We start from the raw sequence: 20,046 nt of genomic DNA, 5'->3' as shown, positions 1-20,046 counted from the left end.
TAATGGAAATGTAGCTGCTATTATTTGATATATTGTTAGTAAAGCAATGAAACTGAGCAATTGGGTAGTAAATACCCTTTACACTGGAGTTTCTCTGCACACTGCAATATATTTGATGCCCTCTTACTGCTCTGTTTCCACAGGCTTACCTCAAATGTCCCTTCTCTTCCTTGAGCATGTCCCACATTCCTATCTCGAGTCTTGAACTTATTTGTATGGTACAATATTTCTTCAATTTCTACAATTTGATATGTGACAGATACAATACATACATCTGGTACTATCGTCATGGATGTTCTTCAAAAGAAAATCTCACCCCTAAATGTGTATATTCATTCCTAGATCCTTCTCATCTGTGGTCTTTCTCTTCCACTCTTACCAGCCTTTTTCCATCTCAACCAGCTCTTTTCATCTATCTTGTTTCTCATCCCTCAGCATTTAAACTCATCTTCCGAGTTACTGGAAATCTGATCATACTATTTGCTTGCTTATACTCTCTCAGCAGTTAATCAAAGCTCTAGAATATAGCTTCAATTATATACGCAATCATCATACCCAGCCCCCCAGTTCTGCCTTTGCCTGCCACTCTGGATTCTTCTCCCACTTCCTCAGGTTGTGCTGTTTCATCCATTCTTCTGAAACACTGTGCTGCTTTCTCCACCTGCTACGGACACTCATTCCTCAACTCTCGCTTTCATTGGTTCCCTTCTTTTGCCTAGGTGGGTACATCCTTTTCCATTTTCAGTACTTTGTATACTTCTATTGAAGCATTGTCTCATCAGATAGTATCTTAGTCAACTTTTTATCAATACCTGGAGATAAAATAAATTCTAGAGATATGAAAATTCCAGGTCACATACATGAGAAAGGAAAGAAAGCAAATCACTTATGTTTTTCAAATTGTGCCACTTACATTTAAGGCAAGCTTAATTGCTGCTGTTCAGCTGCTACATTTGGGAAACCTCAATCTGCCTTTGTCTGACTCACTTTCTGAGTTATCACTCCCATAATGAGGCCATGTGGACATGTAGGAATGAAAAAGAATAGAAAGAAAAGTTATTCAGGAATGAATTGAGGAAACTGCTACTTGGCTTTTATCACTTCCTGCATAATGGCTTCTAGAACTACAGACAGCTGGGCAGAAAAAAGCACTGGCTCTCAAAGAAGATAAACAAATGCAAACCATTTTGATCTTGGCTGTGACTATGCAGGTAAAAAAATAAAACAATAACAAAAAAACCAGCCTCTCAACAAAGGAGGGCAATTGCTCCCTTTGTACGAAGGAAATTTCAGCAGCTATGAGAGCCGCCTTCATCCAGCTATTGCTTTTTTGGAATGCAAATATTGGACCATCCCAGAAATTCTTGGCTGTCTGACAAAAGAGGCATCTAATCTCCCCGTCTACTCAAGCTAACCATCTGGAAATGGAACCTGCTTGTTATAATGAACCACCTTGGGTGCATAACATCCAGACATAGACTGGCACAATAGCCCTGGCCCCAAATTAGGATCCCCTTACAATATTTTAAAATTGAAAGCATATAGTAGGTCCAGTTGCTAAAGCTACAGAAAGTGCCCTAAGATTGCTGAAATGGATCCCTAATACCTATGCATTAGTATCAGACTGAATTTTATCTGTTAAAGGGTCCTGTTGCATAAAAAAGATAGCTGTTTTAAAGTAATAGCATTTAATGCATTAATAAATGTATAAATTATAGATGCTTTTTAATGTTTAAACACATTCCCTGTGTTTTCACATAAAACCTAACTTAAAATACATTATCCACAATAAATTCTCCTACTTTGCATTAACATATTTCATATTGCTAGTTATCTTATTACTTTTTAATCTACAGCAAAGTGATATACATGTAGTATGAGCAAGATTTTCATATCTTATTGTAGAAAGTAATGAAGCTATTTCAATAATAGTTCTATTGAAAAAAAATGGTTATATTATCTTCTCCTTCCCGTGATTTCAAGAGAATTTGGGGAAAAAAAATGTGAAAAAATAAAGCATGTACTAGATTCAGTGATTCCCTCTCTCCCTTTCCTTTCCCAGTATTCTTCTACTGGTACCATCTGTAAGCCATGAGTCATATGAGACTTGAGAAAAATAAGAGGTACACTAATATAATTCATATATGTAAACATAACTGTATATTATTATAATTTATTTCTACATTTTGCCTACTCTGTATTTTATTATGCTATTGTCTGTTTATAAGCTTCAAAAATGGGTCTGTATAGTTCTAGATTCTGGAATAGGATTAGCAGGGTATCACTCAACAAAAACTAGCACCAATTAAGAAATCCAAGTATTTAAAAATAATGTAGCTCCTCCACTCTACTGGAAAGGAAAAGATTCATTCTTGGCTCTTGTGCTCCATCTTTTATAGAACTCTGCTTCCTTCTGAGTGTGTGAGATATATATATATATATATATATCTCCATCTAAAAAAATATATATATTTTAGATAGAGTCTCCCTCTGTCTCCCATACTGAAGTGCAGTGGCATGATCTCAGCTCACTGCAACCTCTGCCTCCCAAATTAAAGCAATTCTCCTCCCTCAGCCTTCTGAGTAGCTGGGATTACAGGTGTCCGCCACCAGGCCCAGCTAATTTTTTTTGTATTTTTAGTAGAGACGGGGTTTCAGCATGTTGGCCAGGCTAGTCTTGAACTCCTGACCTCAGATAATCCACCTGACTCAGACTCCCAGCTACACAGGAGGCTGAGGCAGGAGAATCATTTGAACCTGAGAGGTGGAAGTTGCAGTGAGTCGAGATCAGCCACTGCACTCCAGCCTGGATGACAGAGTGAGACTCTGTCTTGGAAAAAAAAAAATTGACTTATAAAACTGAGACTCATAATTCTAAAAGTTATTGCTTGGAAAAATATTTATATGCTGGGAGGCCGCAAAGCCCAAAGCCAAGAAAACAAATGTATAATTCTGAGAGCTATTCATCAGCAATCAATGTAAGATGTTTGCGAGAGAAACTTTTTGAATACTTCTAAAATCACAATACCATTTTTCCTCTGCCTTATTCCTTAGTAAATATAATAATCCCATGAAGTCTAGCAGAATGGCACTACTTTTCTTGTGGATGGTTTGTTGTAGACATTCTGGGCATGCAATTTTCTTACAGAACATATATTCATTCTTCTCCTTCTTTAAAAGTTTATATAATAGTTGTAAAGTTTATTTAAAATAATTCTTCTTTCTTGGTAAATCTTATGGATACTGACTAAACTTTACCCTTAAAATGAAAGAAAGGACTGATAAGAGCAGGTGGAAACATTTTTCCTTTAGCACAATCATTTCAACTCAGGTAAGTTTTATAGTAACTAAAAGCAATTTCATTTGAACTTTTGAGTGATCTTTATGAGATTAGGTATTGGCAGCTTGAGTCTACCTCCTAGAGGATTTGGCCATATTTCAAAAGCACCAACATAATTGGCACTCCTTCCAATAACCTTTTCAGAGTCACAAGGTTAAGTGGAAACAGAGACCAGCCCAAATATTCAGAACGGTCTTTTGTGGACAAGGTAAAAGCCTTTGTTTTGTTTTGTTTTGTTTTGTTTGTGTGTGTGTCTCTGTGTGTGTGTGTTTCCCCACAATGGGGAACTTTACCCATAATTCTGTCAATCCAGAATCTTTCATAAATATAGATCAGTCTAAGCATTACATTTATTTCCTAAACTATTTACAATCATTGCAAAATATATGAAAAATAGTCAAAATCTGAGCACAGAAATGCCCATTTATTAAGACTCTTCATTGGTCAAAATATAGAATGGTGTAGCTAAGTGACGAATATGAGAAAAATTAGAGGTGCTTTTTTCCTTTTTCTGTGTGGATAAATTGTACAAATGGCATGAACGTCATAAGGCTGACAGTGTATCACTCTGTTCCTCCATGATTTGGTAATTAGTGGCATATACCATAGTAAATTAATTGGAGGTATTTGAGAGTATTTTTTTTCCCCAAGCATAGGGAGAACTGAATTGTTCCTGCTTCTGCCCACTGTGTTTGCCATCTGGACTGCTGCTAACTGCTGGAAGTGTTCGCTTCTTCCCAAAGAAAAAGATAAAAGATAAACGGTTTTGAATACTACCTCATGCCTGTTTAAACGTCAATTTCTCACTATACACAGTAGCTCCCACTACCCCTCCCCTTCATTCCCTTCATTTCCCTCCCTCCAACTATCTTGACAGGGAGAAAGAAAGAAGGAAATCTTACATGTACCACATTCCCATTATGATCCCCAGTGTGGTGCCACTAAATAGTACCCTTTCTGAGAGGGTCTAATTGGCCAATATATGGTGCTTTCTATTGACGCTTTGTCGTCATCGCAGAGTTCAATATACTTACATGTATATAATTCATCACGTGAAGGTCACTTTCTTCACCTTTATTGTTCCGCTGTTTAAATTGTTATTCTATGTGAATTTCCATGTAATTAACTGGTTTGGTCGCAATTTCAAGCACTTCAGAAAGACAAAGGGAAAACTGGAAAAAAAAAGCAGCATTTGTGAATCAGTTTACATTCGGAGGCATTGCCTGTCGTTCCCCTGGACCACCAGATGTCAGACTAAATTGAAGAATAGAAAAGAAACCGTGTATCATAATGTTAGTGTCTAGTGTGCCAGATGGAGTTTTACACAACCCTGCAGGAAGAGGTAGCCAGCAGTAGTTAAAATTCAGTGTTAGGAACATAGCGCAAGTGACACTGCGTGCACTGTAGCATTTTTTGATTATGGAACTTAATTGTATCATAGATCACTGATAGCTTAATTTATGAAGATTGATTTTGTTAATTCGACCTGTTCAAAAGTCACTGTTAAACCTTCAGTCCATTTAATTGTGTCTGACTTAAGCTTTACTCATGCTATCAGAAGACAAATGGCTGTATAAAGGTAATACATTTTTATTTTTTCTACTGTTTGTCCATTTATTTCTACACATGTCATTTACTGTGATTTACATTTCAATGAGCAGTATTAGATATATGAAGCAGTTTTTTTTGTTGTTGTTTTCGGCTCTCAGCTGAGTTTAAAAAAAATACAAATGTTAAACTATGCTAAAACGTCACTTTTGATTTCACGATAGGATTGCAACCACCATAAAATGTTAAGATTTTCCTCTCAATATTACCGTCCTTTTCAAACTGGGAAATTACTTATGTTACTTCTTAGGACTAAATGGCTATTTTGGTCTAATCTAACAGAAGTGGTCTGCTGTATTTTTCATTAATATATGCAACATTAAACATGTAAGGAAATTCCATTAACACATCCATTAAGAGAAGCAGTCAGAAATACAATTAGAGTAATTTTGCTAATCCTTATCTTTTTAATTTAACACTGAGGAATGAGTCATATATTAGATCAAATAATAGAGAAATGAATTTAAAAGATTGTACGTGTGCATGTGTATGTGTGGGTGGGAGAGAGAGAGAGACAGAGAGAGCATGACTGTGTAGCATGTATGCTTTGCCCTGATAGTTTATTTAGGATTTAATCTTGCTCCAGCTGGCTCTCAACTGATGTATCAATGAAACAAGGTTTTTCTCCCTCTGTCTCTTCTCAGCTTCTCCTTGAGTTCTTAACCCTGACATTTATTTGAACACCACCAGCCAGGTTCTTATCTTTCTTTTCACCCCACTGAGCTATGAAAGCCAAATTCCCTTTGAAGCCAATGATAATGATAATGATAATGATAATAAAACCTCACATTTGCTTATCATTCTCAGAATAAAAGAGCTTAAAATACTCTACAGACATGATCTTATTAACCTGATAATAAAGTCCTTTTTGACATAGAGCATGTGAATTTCAAAAAGGTTAAAAGACTACTCCATGGCTGCAGAGTCTATCGATGCACAGAATCAAATCACACTCCTTACGCTATTTCAACAGTGGCTTTGACATCTTAACTTCATTTTCAAATCACATAAACAGGAAAGAGGAGCAAAAAAGAAAGCCATCCCTTTATTCAATTTTACTTACTCCTTAATAATATTGTGACTTCATAGAAAATGAAATCTGAAGACTTAGGTTTGGTAATATCCTACATGTTAGGTTTGTATATTTTGAATCTCAAACATCTGATTTGTATGTCTTCCATTTTAAGCAAATATTTTTATAACCCAGAGGCTTATTCATCTCTAGCACATTACAAACAGCCTAGCATGCAGATTTTGTATCATTTCAAAAATCATCTTCAAATAATAGAGATGCTAATATCTTAATGAGTATAGAATAGTCTTACTTCTTGCCTAACATAATCAGAACATAGATTAAGAAAAAAGAAGAATAGATTTGATTTGATATTTATAGTTCCAGCAATAAATTATATTCTAATAATCAAAGACAATGCTGAAAACAAGCTTACCCAAATTATTCACATCAGTAGGTGTGGATTTGACACCATGTGTCCTATTTCCATGGATGTGATTAGAAACCAAGTCTGAACATATATTTTCAGGCATATAAATGAAATGATATACCAAATATAGTGATATTGTTTTGTATTTCACATTTGTTACACCTATCCAAAGCAGCACATGACGTATTTGAGTTTTCCTTTGCTTGTCTGTGATTCCACATGTCTGATGTCAAAAAGGAAAAAAAAAAAATACTGAGAAGAAAAAAACCTTCTGTCTCAGTAGAAACCACAAAATAGTAGCAGTGTATATGAATCATTCTGAATTTCACCAAGTAATTATCTAGATCACAAATAGCTTTGAGAATTTCCATGAGGATCTGTTAACACAGGTACTCCACCAATTTTTTTGCAAATGAAAGGCATGATTATGGGGACACTATGATTTCTCACTCCATCCAGGACCAGTCTAAATCAATACCACTAATAGGAAAGTGTGATGAGCTTCCTCCATATCAATATTGTATAACCATCAATGCTCATTTTGTTTCGACCTTCTGTTTATTCTTCCAGTCAAGCAAAATATTTTTTTAAATGACCTTCATCCTCTTTGCTCTCTGCTCACTCACCTTCCCATTATACATCTTTGCATATGTAACCTGCAACTTTCAAACATTTGCTGTTAGTCACTACAAGGAGAATCTAGGTGAGTACTCTTTGTGGAGTCCACAGTCCAAAAAAAAAGCCGACCCAGTGTGGTTAGTCCTTTATCAGAGTAATAAAAATGTGCTAGAAAGGCCAAGCAAAGGGAACAATCCATTCTTTCCTGGAAGTGAAGTTGGTGCTCAGAAAGACCCAGCAATGCAACTTGGAGACACAGTTAAGATGTTTCCATATGAATAGACTGAAAAACATTATTCTAGAGAGCAAAGGCACATATACGTAAAAACAGAATGTTTAAAGAACATTGTGCTTAGAGTGAATGATAGACTACAACTCTGACTTTAATTGTACTTTAGCTCATAAACCTTCTTTGAAAATGCATTCACTTTTTCTAAACCCCTTTAATTAATAAGCATTAGACTCTGTGGGGATACAAACATCTTAAATGTTTGAACACTGCAATTTGATGGTTTTACATTCTTTTTTTTTTTTTTTTTTTTGATGGAGTCGCTTTGTCGCCCAGGCTGGAGTGCAGTGGCGCCATCTCAGCTCACTGCAACCTCTCCCTCCCAGGTTCAAGCAATTCTCTGTCTCAGCCTCCTGACTAGCTGGGATTACAGGCACCTGCCATCATGCCTCAGCATTTTTTTTTTTTTTTTTGGTATTTTTAGTATAGATGGGGTTTCACCATCTTGGCAAGGCTAGTCTTGAACTCCTGACCTAGTGATCCATCCACCTCAACCTCCCAAAGTGCTGGGATTACAGGCGTGAGCCACCGTGCCTAGTCTTTCCATTCTTTATAAACCTCCCAATATTCTATTTTTCCTTCTATGACTGAAAGAAAATTAGAAGCTTTTGTATTTACTGCCTGCTAACATCACCTAAAGAGTTTTTTTTTTTTTTTTTAATACCCATATTTAAAGACTTTTGTGTCTGTTTGTGTGAGATCGGGTCTCACTCTGTCACCTAGGCTGGAGTGCTGTGGCACAATCATGGCAGCCTCAACCTCCTGGGCTCAAGTGATCCACCCACCTCAGCCTCCCAAGTGGCTGGGACTCAGAGACCTTGTTGGATTCATTAAAGCAGATATTCAGGCAATTCTCTCATGAGAATCTCTGGTGTAGGCTGTCTAAGGAGATCTGGTCTTCTGTGTTGTGTTTAACCATGGCTACCAGAACAATCAGTAGGACACACCCCTATACTAACCCACCTTTGTTAGTCTAGAAAAGATTAACCTCAAACAGTCTCTTAAAGTTCAAACTTCTATCTTTCCTGAGCTGCTGATTCTTGAAATATCTTTCATTGAGTCCCCATGGAATTCAAGATAAAGTTAAAATTCTTAACAGAGCATATAAGACCCTTCATTAGTGTCATACTATTGCATATTCAAACTCATCAGCTGCTGTGGGAGAACAGACTATGCCACACCAAAAAATGAAAGACCGTTGAACTGAAGGCAATTAAAAAATAGATGCAAGAACACTCTCTGCTCTCCCTCTTTTTACCTCAAAGCAGGACATAGATTTACAAAGGCAAAAGGTATCCCTACCAGGGGAAAAAAAAACCCGCTAACCACTACAGACAACCTTAGACCACTATGGACCTGGCAATGACACCAGAGGAATCTATATTAGCAAGTTTTACCAGTAGCCTTTAACTGCTGTTTATTTGTCTTCCCGCACAAGTTGCAATCCCTGGAGACTCAAAGTCCTTTTCCTTTGTTTTCCACTTCTCTAAAAATTCACTGTTCTTTGTTGACAATGCTATAGAAGCTGAAATTCAAAGCCACTTCTTGGAAAATTACTCATTCCCTCGTTATCTCCCATGTATATACGAAATAAACTTCTGCTTGCTTTTCTCTTGTTTATCCATCTTTTGTTAGAGCTCCCTTCCAACTAAGAATTAATGAGTTAAAGAAAAAATTGTTTTTCCTCCCCTGTAGCTGCCCTACACACACACACACACACACACACACACTTATACCTATACAGCTTTTTGTCCAATGACATAGAAACATTTGCCATTTTCATAATATGCCAGGATCCCTTAAAACTTCCAGTTTTATATGTCTCCTTCCTTTTTGCTATCCTCGTCTTATTCACTCATTTCAACTCCCACCTTGAGGTGTATGGCTGTCTCATCTTTCTAGACTCCAGAAACAAATGTTATTTGATTGTGCCCCATTCCTCAGGATGAATTAGGTCCTTCCTGCGCTCTACTTATGATAGTGCTTTCATCACTACATTACATTGCTAACTTGTCATTAGTTACCTCACTAGAAGGTGAGTTCTTGCTGGTTAGGTAGGGGGTCACATTTACCCCTGAAACCGTTTGGACAAATGTTTAGCATGCAACAGAGGCTTAGATGTACATTGAAAAAAAAGAATTATATGACTTAATTGAGGCATGTTTTTATTCTCAAAGTTAATAATATTTCTAATTTTTGCATTGTCATTGAATATTTTCAAACGCTTGGGACATTTAGGTGCCAAATCTGTGCAGCACGTTTTAGCTACAGCTAGGCATATGCATAGCTTTCTGTGTACAAAAGTCTTCAGTTTCAGAATTAAGCTTTTTGAAAATTATTTCATATATTTTAAATCACTGAAGTCACAGACTCAGGAAATGTTAAATGTTATAGTGATTTCTTTTTTATATTGATATAAATTAACTGGATAATTCTATTTGGAAGGGAATTTCATGCTGAGAAAAAAAAAGCTTTTCTTTGTACTTAGATCACTGATTCTATTATATTTTATGTTTAAAGTAAAGAGAAATGAAAAAAGAAGAAATTTGCATAAATTGGATAAGCAATCTCCAGATCAGTGAGAAATAACTTAACTATCCTTTGAAGATTCCCTTTCCTTCCATTTTTTCCATTAAAAGATGTAGGAGTGAAAAACTCTACCTACATCCTCTTAGAGTTCTCGCTAAGTCTGAACACTGAATTGACATAACATAAATTAACAAGAGAAAAGCATAATGCAAGTTTTATGTGGCATGAAAACCCTCATAAAAAAATGAAAACCTGAACAAGCAGTTTGAGACAGTTACTTATGTATTGGATTGGACAGGGAATAGTAAATTATGAAGAAACAGCTAAGTTATGTGAAATGCTTAAAAGATAAGAGCTATTTCAACAGTCTGTAAAAAATTATCCTGTTTTTGACTTCTCTTTCTAAAAAATAAAGACGTTGCCTCTTATATCAAGGGGTCTTTCACATGGGAATCTCATCCTTTGCTTTTAAAAAACAACATGAAGTTCAAAGTAATCTTTCTGTACCCGCTGTTTTTCAAGTGTCTTTTACTTAAATAGTTAATATGCCATTAACTGTTACATGCACATTTAAAAATCCTTCAAAGGATAAAAAGAGCCTTGAAATTGCATAAATAAAGCCAGTTAATATTTAATGAGTGATCGACCAAATGCCAGATGTGAATCTACCGTGACCAAAACCAGGGAAATATCTTTCAATGGTTTTCACAGCCCATGTCTTTTGGGAATTGTTTTTCAAATAGGTTGCTATAATATTCTCAGTTTTTATAATCAGGCATTTATCCTCTGCTTCTATAGTTAGATAAGAAGTAAAAATCTTTTGATTTGCAATCAATGAACCAAAAATCATGTCTCAAGGAAGTATAACATTGTATATCTTAAAACTGCTGGAAACACAAAGATAAATATACTATGCTACTTTGACTACAATAGAGATATTTTTATAATACAACTTTCCTATTTGAATCATTTCCTTTCTTAGTGTTTTATCTCCATCAATTGCTACTCACTCTCCTACAATATTTTCTGACTGATACTACTAAGATGCCACTACTGAAATTTTCACTCGTAAGTGTTGAAACTCTGGTTACGCCCATCTACACTTCTTCTCTTAGCTTCTTATTTTCTTTTAGGTCTCTCCACATTTTTTACTTTCTCCTTCCCTCTCAAACATCTTTATCTTACTTATTACATATTCCTAACTACCAAAGGACTGTTGCAGCTGGGAAGCAGACTCCGAGATAAGATCTCTGTTATTTGTTAGAAAGTAGGGTCAGAATTAATGATTATGGAAGGAAAAGGAAGTGTCTAGGTCTACTCAGGCTTCTATAACAGAATGCCTTAGACTTGGTGGCTTCCAAACAAAGAAATTTATTTCTCACAGCTCTGGAGCCTGGAAATCTAAGATCAGAGTGTCAGCATGATCAGGTTCTGGTGAAGGTCTGCTTCCTCGTTCATAGCAGCTGTATTTGTGCTGTGTCTTCACTTGGTGGAAAAGGGGAGGGAGCTCTCCAGCATTTCTTTTATAAGGGTGGCAGGACCCTCATGATCTAATCACCTATCAAAGACCCCCATCTCCTAATCCCTTTGCATTGAAGGTCAGGATTTCAACATGTGAATTTTGGGGAGATACAAACATTTCGATTATAGAAGGAGGAAAGCAGGATGGAGAAGGGGGAACTGTTAAGCCACAGCATAGTTACAACAAAGACCTCAGCTCAGTCAGCTGATCCCACAGGGAGCTCTGAGGCTGACATGGCTGTCAAAGTTTCTGAGTTTAAGCAAGGAATCAGGCCTTTATACCTCCACATGGATCAGTCATTAGTTGTGTACTGCTTCTAGAATGGGACCATGACCTTGGGTAAGGAGACTATCTCCACCTGAATTAATTTTGTAAGAAGGCCAATAGCTGAGGGCTCACAGCAACATATTATCACTACCCAGGGAAGAGGTTCATCAGTCCCGAAAGGGGACCTCAGCGACATGTCATAATACCCACTGAAAAGAACAAACTTGTTCAAATGTGCCTTTTAACACAGAAAGCAAGACTAACAATTTCTAGGGAACTTAATGATCTTTGCTGACTAAGGACTTTAGATTGCACTGTGATGCAAGACAAGAAAACTCTATGATATAAGGTACAAATAGTCTCCTTTAATAAAACTTACACAATTCAAGGGATTGAATTAGAGGGAAAAAAAGACTCAAGAAAATGGGGTGGGGATGGGAAGTATCGAGGTGATGGTTAAAGGATGGGCACTCTATGGAACAAGTACAAATGAAAAGTCCCAAATAGCATGGGAGCCAAAAGGATTTTTAAAGAACATGGTTGTCAGTGTATGGCTACAAATTGTTGGTGTTGCTTCAGTGTAACTCTTTCTCAACTCAATCACCCCCACTGAAGTCTTTATAGATCTACTTCATCCATGCATCTTGCATGAATGATGTAATTTTAGCAGAAACTGAGTATAAGCTTCGGATTCATGAATGGATTGTGTAGCAGGTATGCAAAGAACCTGGAGCCAGAATTTGGTCATTTGAACATAAACCTTTGACAATTTTCATAAACCTTAGCAAATATTCTTATTTATACATGGGCACAGAATGGGGTTTACATTTATCTTAACAGATTTCAAGGGGTGAGGAAACTCCAGGTTATGCTTGTGAACTGAAGTAGTTAAGCAATAAAATTCTATTAATACTGAATTTAAAAAAGGAACAGCTTTGGAGTTCATCTGCAGCTGAGATAGCAAAGATGCACTAAATATGATAGAAGAAAGGACATTTTTCTTATTAGTTGTGTTCAAGGCCACATTAAGCCTAAATTTTCTTTTTCCATGAAAGTTAAGGGTGCTGATGCCAACCCTACTGCAGCTGTGGTAGAAGGCATTTTGTGGCAAACATATTCACAGGATTTGTCAATTGTGTGTAAATACCTGACAGGCCCTTAGTTTACAATTTCTTTTCTGGCATGGATATTTGTGTCAACAATTTATTAAAGAAATAGAGCAATGGAAATGGGATTAATAAAATCTGTTTGATAAAGAAAAACACTGTAGTTATCTAATTAAACCTAGAATAGAGAGAAAAAAATGAAAAAATAATCTGTCATTCATCACGTACCTACTCTGCACCCAGCTCTGTGCAAGTTGTCTCAAATCCTCATACAGCTCTGAAAGATAGACAGTCCCATTTAACACTGGGAAGCCCTAGGATGACAAGGGTTACATCTTTTACAAGGACACAGAACTAGGAATCAAACTCAAATTCACCAGGGACCAATCCTGGGGAAACAGGGCCATGAGGGCTTTTAGACAGAGAATTCAAAACAGCTATTTTGAGGAAACTCAAAGAAATTCAAGGCAAAACAGAGAAGGAATTCAAAATTAGATCAATTTAATAAAGAAATTGAAATAATTAAAAAGAATCAAATAGAAATTCTAAAGTTGAAAAATGCAATTGACATAATAAAGACTGCATCAGAATCACTTAATATCAGAACTCATCAAGTAGAAGAAAGAAATAGTGAGCTTGAAGACAGTCTATATGAAAATACATGCTCAGAGGACACAAAAGAAAAAAGAATAAAAAACAAGGGAGCACACTTATAAGATGTAGAAAATAGCCACAAAGAGACAAATCTAAGAGCTGTTGGCCTTAAAGAGAAGGTAGACAAAGAGATTGGTGTAGAATGTATATTCAAAGGGATAATACCAAAAAACTTTTGAAACCTGGAGAAAGATATCAACATTCAAGTCCATGAAGGTCATAGAAAACCAAGCAGATTTAGCCAAAGAACACTACCTCAAGGCATCTAATAATCAAACTCCCAAAGGTCAAGGATAAAGAAAGGATCCTAAAAGCAGCACAAGAAATGAAACAAATAACATACAATGGCCCTGCAACACATCTGGCAGCAGACCTTTCAGTGAAAACTTACATGCCAGGAGAGAGTTACACAACATATTAAAGGTGCTGAAGGAAAAAAAAAATTATCCTAAAATACTGTATTCACTGAAAATATCCTTCAAGCATAAAAGAGAAACAAAGATCTTCCCAGACAAACATGAGCTGCAGAATTTCACCAACACCAGACCTGTCCTATAAGAAATGTTAAAAGGGACTTCTTCTACCTGAAAGTAAAGGATGTTATTGAGCAAGAAGAAATCATTTGAGGTTATAAAACTCACTGGTAATAGTAAGCCCCCTGAAAACCAGAATATTAAAGCACTGTATTTATTTGTGGTGTATAAACTGCTCTTATTTTGAGGAGAAAGACTAAACGACGAACCCATCAAAAATAATAACTACAACAACTTTCAAGACATGGTTAGTACAATAAGACGTAAACAGAAACAAGAAAAAGCTAAAAAGTGAGGGGGTGGAGTTAATGCATAGAGTTCCTTATCAATTTTCTCTTTGTGTGTTTGTTTATGCAGTCACTGTCAAGTTGTCATCAGGTTAAAATAATGGGTTGTAAGATAGTATTTACAAGCCTCACAGTAACCTTGAATCAAAAAACATACAATGGACAAACAAAAAATAAATAGCAAGAAATTAAATCATACCACCAGAGAAAATCACTTTCACTAACGGGAAGACAGGAAAAAAAGAAAGAAGGAAAAGACCACAAACAACCAGAAAACAAATAACAAAATGGAAAGAGTAACTCCCTACTTATCAATAACATTGTAAATGAATTAAAGTCTCCAATCAAAAGACACAGAGTGGCTGAATGGATGAAAAATCAAGAGCTATGTATGATCTGTTACCTACAAGAAACACACTTCACCTATAAAGATACAGATAGACTGAAAATAAGGGAAAGGAAAAACATTCCATGCAAAGGGAAACCAAAAAAGATGAGTATGTCCTATACTCATATTGGACAAATAGATTTCAAGACAAAAACTCCAAGAAAAGACAAAGAAGGTCATCACGTAATGATAAGGGATCAATTCAACCACGGGGTATAACAACTGTAAATATATATGCACCCAACACTGAAGCACTTAGATATAGAAAGCAAATATTATTGAAGCTAAATAAAGAGACAGGCCTCCATACAACAACAAATGGAGATTTCAGCACCCCACTTTCAGCAATGGATAGTTCTCCCAGAAAGAAACTCAACAAAGAGACATCAGACTTAATTTACACTACAGAACAAAAGGGCCTAAAAGACAGTTAAGAAAATTTCATCTAAAAGCTTCAGAATACACATCCTTCTCCTCAGTACCTGAATAATTCTTAAGGATAGACCATATGTTAGGGCATAAATAAGTCTCAAAACATTGAACAAATGTGAAATAATATCTCTGACCACAAAGGAATAAAACTAGAATCAACCAGAGGAATTATGGAAACTATACAACACACACAGAAATTAATATCTTCCTGAATGATGAGTAGGTTAATGAATAAAATAAGAAGGAAATTTAAAAATTCATTAAAACAAATGATAATGGAAACACACATGCCAAAAACTTAAAGAATACAGCAAAACAGTACTAAGAGGGAAATTTATAAGTGCCTACATCAGAAAGTAAAAAAAACTTCAAATAAATAACCTAAGAATGCACCTTAAAGGATTAGAGGCCAGGCATGGTGGTTCATGCCTGTAATCCCAGCCCTCTGGGAGGCCGAGGCAGGCGGATCACAAGATTAGGAGACTGAGATCATCCTAGCCAACATGCTGAAGCCCCCTGTCTACTAACAATACAAAAATTATTTGGGCATGGTAGTGCATGCCTGTAATCCCAGCTACTCGGAAGGCTGAGGCAGGAGAAGCACTTGAACCCAGGAGTCGGAGGTTGCAGTGAGCCAAGATCATGCCATTGTACTCCAGCCTGGTGACAGAGTGAGACTCACTCTCAAAATAACAACAACAACAACAATAAAAGAATTAGAAAAGCAGGAGCAAAACGAACACAAAGTTAGTAGAAGAAAAGGAATAAAAAAGATCAGGGCAGAAATAAATGAAATTAAAATGAAGAAAATAATTTTAGAAAACCAAAATGGCTATAACATAATTTATTTTATGTGAATATCTAATCATTATATTTGGGGACATATTTTATTTAAACTGGCTAATAAAAATGAATTTATGTGGTATGTAAACATAATTTTATATTTAAATTCTAGATAATTGATAGTGCAGTTTCTTTTAAATTTTTCATAGCATGCCTGTTTCCACAGAAGCATTTTTAATAGCTATATGGCTCTTGCGCAAACATGTTTAATGCATTCATCACCACTCCACTCTTGTACAATTCTCCAATATTTTTTCATTCTCTTTACGTGCAGGTGGATCCATGGCCTTCTCAACTCTATTTTTTCATTCTCATTTAAAAAACTATTCAGTCTTTTTTTTTTTTTTTTTGACATAGACTTTCTGTCTTTGTGTCTTTTTCTTGTTCTATTCTGAAACTCACAAACATTAGGTGAACAAGAGTTAACATTAGAACAGTATCTACCATAAAGCCAGCTTCAATGTCTTCACCAAAAGAAGATATTACCACACAATTTAGGAGGTCAGATTATACCAATCAAATCAGAGCTGTCACTTAAAGATTCTAATGTCACAAAAGCTCAAATCTCTGATTACCCAGAGTCTGGTCTCAAATATGCCTTCCTTCCAGGCAGGGTTCTGAGCCGACAAGACGCCACTTGGGCAGAGGCAAGAACAGAGGCATCTTTGTCTTCCTTTTGAACAGGAGTCAAGGAAACATCCCTTCTTTCATTGATTGCAGGTCCTCCAAGCTGTGACAGGAGGCAGCAGCAAAAAAGTCTGTGGTCCCCAGGACCGCTGCAGGACCCTGAGTCAATGAGAGCAAACCTTTGGGTACTCACTTTCCACGTCTGAAGTCCAGCTTACCTCTCCTAACAGGAGTCTTTAAAGAAACAACCTTTTCTTTGGTTATGTTGATGCAGTTTACCTGCAGTGCTGTTATTATAAACATTGGTTTTCACGCACAGTTCCTGGTTCCTAACTCCCATAACCCTTGTTACAGTCTTTTTTAGAATGTTGGGTGTGTTAGGCCTCAGGGGCAGGCCTTAGAAAGCAGAATCTCTCTCCTGCCCTCCTTTCACCTGCCCCAAGGCCGGACTTTATTGTTCCTCTGCATTTCTGATTGTGGGTCTTAAGGCCCTCCCATGAGAGGATCCCACCTTATGCCCTGGGGGAAGGAATGCTGATATCCTGAGGCGGCCATTAGAAACACAAGAGGACAAGGTTCAGGGACCTTCTAGGCAGCTGAACAGGTGGAGGCTGACAGCAAGGTGAAGTAGAAGAAGTCGTCCAAGTGCCAGGAGGCACCCCTCCCTTCTGATCTCTGCTGAAGTTGGCACACTTCAATTCCACGGGGTCAGAAGCTCCTGTGCTGGGGACTCTCCCAGACCTCTCTCTATGTATCTCTTCATCCTGCTGTTTATCTCTATGCTTGAAAATATCCTTCTTAATAAATAGTAAAAGTAAGTAGTTTCCCTGAGTTCTGTGAGGCACTCTAGCAAATTAATCAACCCAAAAAGGGGGTTCTGGGGGTCCCAACTTGAAGCCAGTCAGTCAGAGGTTCCGGAGTCCCCAGATTGGGACTGGTGTGGGATCTGACACTGTCTCCAGGTAGATAGTGTCAGAATTGAACTGGAGGACACCCAGCTGGTGTCTGTTGCTTGGTGGTGGGGAAAGATCCCCATGTGTTTGGTCACAGAAGTTTCCTTCTGTGTTGATGATTGCTGTTGTGTGAGAGTAGAGGAAAAACACCGTTAGAGAGGGTTCCTGTGTGTGTTTGTCCTCCGCTCTCACACCACAACATACTTGCTATTATTTTCTGGTAAGTACATCATGAAGTAAAGGCACACTATTCTGTCTAAGGGAAAGACACATTTGGGAAATATAAACAAACACAAATTAATGTGATTCCACAGGATAGAAGAAGAAAAAAAAATGGTTTTTGTGTTTTACATATCTAAATATCCTATACATATGTAAATGTCCTATAGTATGTCTGACTTTCTTGCAGAAACAACAAATATTTGTTGATCCCCTAAAGCATAAACAAATAGTTTATGATGAGAGTGAAACCCCAAGTGTCCTACATAGAAAGCGTGCAACGATCATATCAATGAACTATATTTTTTAGGAATCATTGCTTTGTGTGTATGTGTGCCACTTTGTGTGTATGTTTCCCTGCCTTTTTTTTCCTTGCTACATTGGGCTTTATGTTCTCTATTCTTCCCATTTTTTTGGCAAAATCTGTGAAATGCTATGTGTTTTCCCCTTTGCCATTTTCTGAATTCCTGTTTATCATAATTTAATTTACATTGTTCATCATACAGTATAGTCTTTTTAACTTCTCTTTCTGAGACCATTTTTCTTATAATCTGTTTCCCTCCTGTGTTCATGTTTTTCATAATCTTCCAATACTTCCAATCGTTAAAGGTTTTATCCTATGCTTAGTCACTCTCATCTATTATTTGCCTCTTTTTTCATTCTTGCTTTTGGGTTTACGTTCCTAGACTGTGATCTGGTGGACCACCACCTGTTACAAAACATAGCATGGAAATTTCTTGGGAATAGCTTGTCAAAATTGTCTATTTGGTGATGATTTACAATGCTTGGAGGTAGCATGTTACTGATCGCTGCTTGAATAGAAATGTATTAAACTGATTTGTGGCCACATTAGAGTAACCCAAACAAATGATTCTAGATGATAGAGTAATGATGGAGGAGAAAAATAAAACCATACGAACATCAAGCAAAAGTACCAGTGAAATCTCATAAAGTAATGGTAAAATGTCCAAAGATAGGTCAAAATATCCATGTTTTCATTGTTTTAAGACTTCCATTTTCTTGTGCTATGAAATAATTTGGTGTGCATATGTGAAACAGTATATAGTATGCACACACTTGCTTAAACTGATTTTTCTAAATATTTTCTAATTCTAAAGTTTGTGTTTCTGTTCTCTGCTTTCTTTCAACGTTCGCTATCACTGACCTAGATAGTCCATACCAAAACAGTAAAAAAGGAAAATATGGCATTATGGCAATGGAGTAGGAAGTTTTAAAAATGACTGTGAATGTTACTTGGGCTTCTAATGAATTTTGGTATTTCACTGAAAGAAAGCAAGTCCCCACAGTGTAATGGTAGGATATTCTACATCTGGGCCTTAATAAAGCCAGAAACTGTTACTTTATATACACTGGATCAAGAAGAATAAGGAATTCAATTTTGAAAAAAATAGCAGAGCAACTATATTAAAAAGGAAAACTTTTAAGCAATTTGTTGCTCTATAAAATCAATGATTAGACCGGACACAATGGCTCACACCTGTAATCCCAGCACTTTGGGAGGCCGAGGCAGGCAAATCACAAGGTCAGGAGGTTGAGATCACCCTGGCCAACGTGGTGAAACCCCAAAATTACAAAAATGCAAAAAAAAAAATTATTAAATATACAAAAATTAGCTGGCTGTGGTGGTGTGTGCCTGTAATCCCAGCTACTGGGGAGGCTGAGACATGAGAATCATTTGAACCCAGAAGGCAGAGGTTGCAGTGAGCAGAGATTGAGCCACTGTACTCCAATCTGGCCACAGAGTGAGACCCAGTCTCAAAAAAACAAACAAACAAACAAACAAACAAAAAACCAATCATTATATTTAATCACAGAAATGTTTGATGAAAGATAACCAAATGGAAAATAACAGGTGTTGTTGAGGATCTGGAGAAATTGAACCCCTGATATATTGTTGAAGGCAATGTAAAATGGTGCAGCTACTGTGATAAAGTTTGACAGTTCTTCAAAACTTTAAAAATAGAATTGTCATATGACCCAGCAATTCCACTCTTAGGTAGGTACCCTGAAAATTTCAAAACAAGTACTTGAGTAAACACTTGTATATGAATGGTCATACAGTTTTCTTTGTAACAGTCACAAGATGGAAACAGCCCAAATGGCTATGAATAAATGAATGGATAAAAACTTTGTGGTATATACATACAATGGAATATTATTCAGTAATCAAAGAAATGAAGTACTGATACATGCTACAACATGGTTGAACCTCAAAAACATGCTAAATGAAATAAGTCAGATGCAAAAAGTCATATATGATTCTATTTATATAAAATAGCAAGACTAGACAAATCCATGGAGCCAGAAAGCAAATTTGTGGTTGTCAAGGGCTGAGGAGAGCAGAGAATAGGGAATGACTTCTTAATGG

The sequence above is a fragment of the Aotus nancymaae genome, unplaced genomic scaffold, assembly GCF_030222135.1.
Source record: "Aotus nancymaae isolate 86718 unplaced genomic scaffold, 86718_ANA_hifiasm-v0.15.2.pri h1tg000006l, whole genome shotgun sequence".
Taxonomy (NCBI): Eukaryota; Metazoa; Chordata; class Mammalia; order Primates; family Aotidae; genus Aotus; species Aotus nancymaae.
This window is presented reverse-complemented; position numbering follows the sequence as displayed.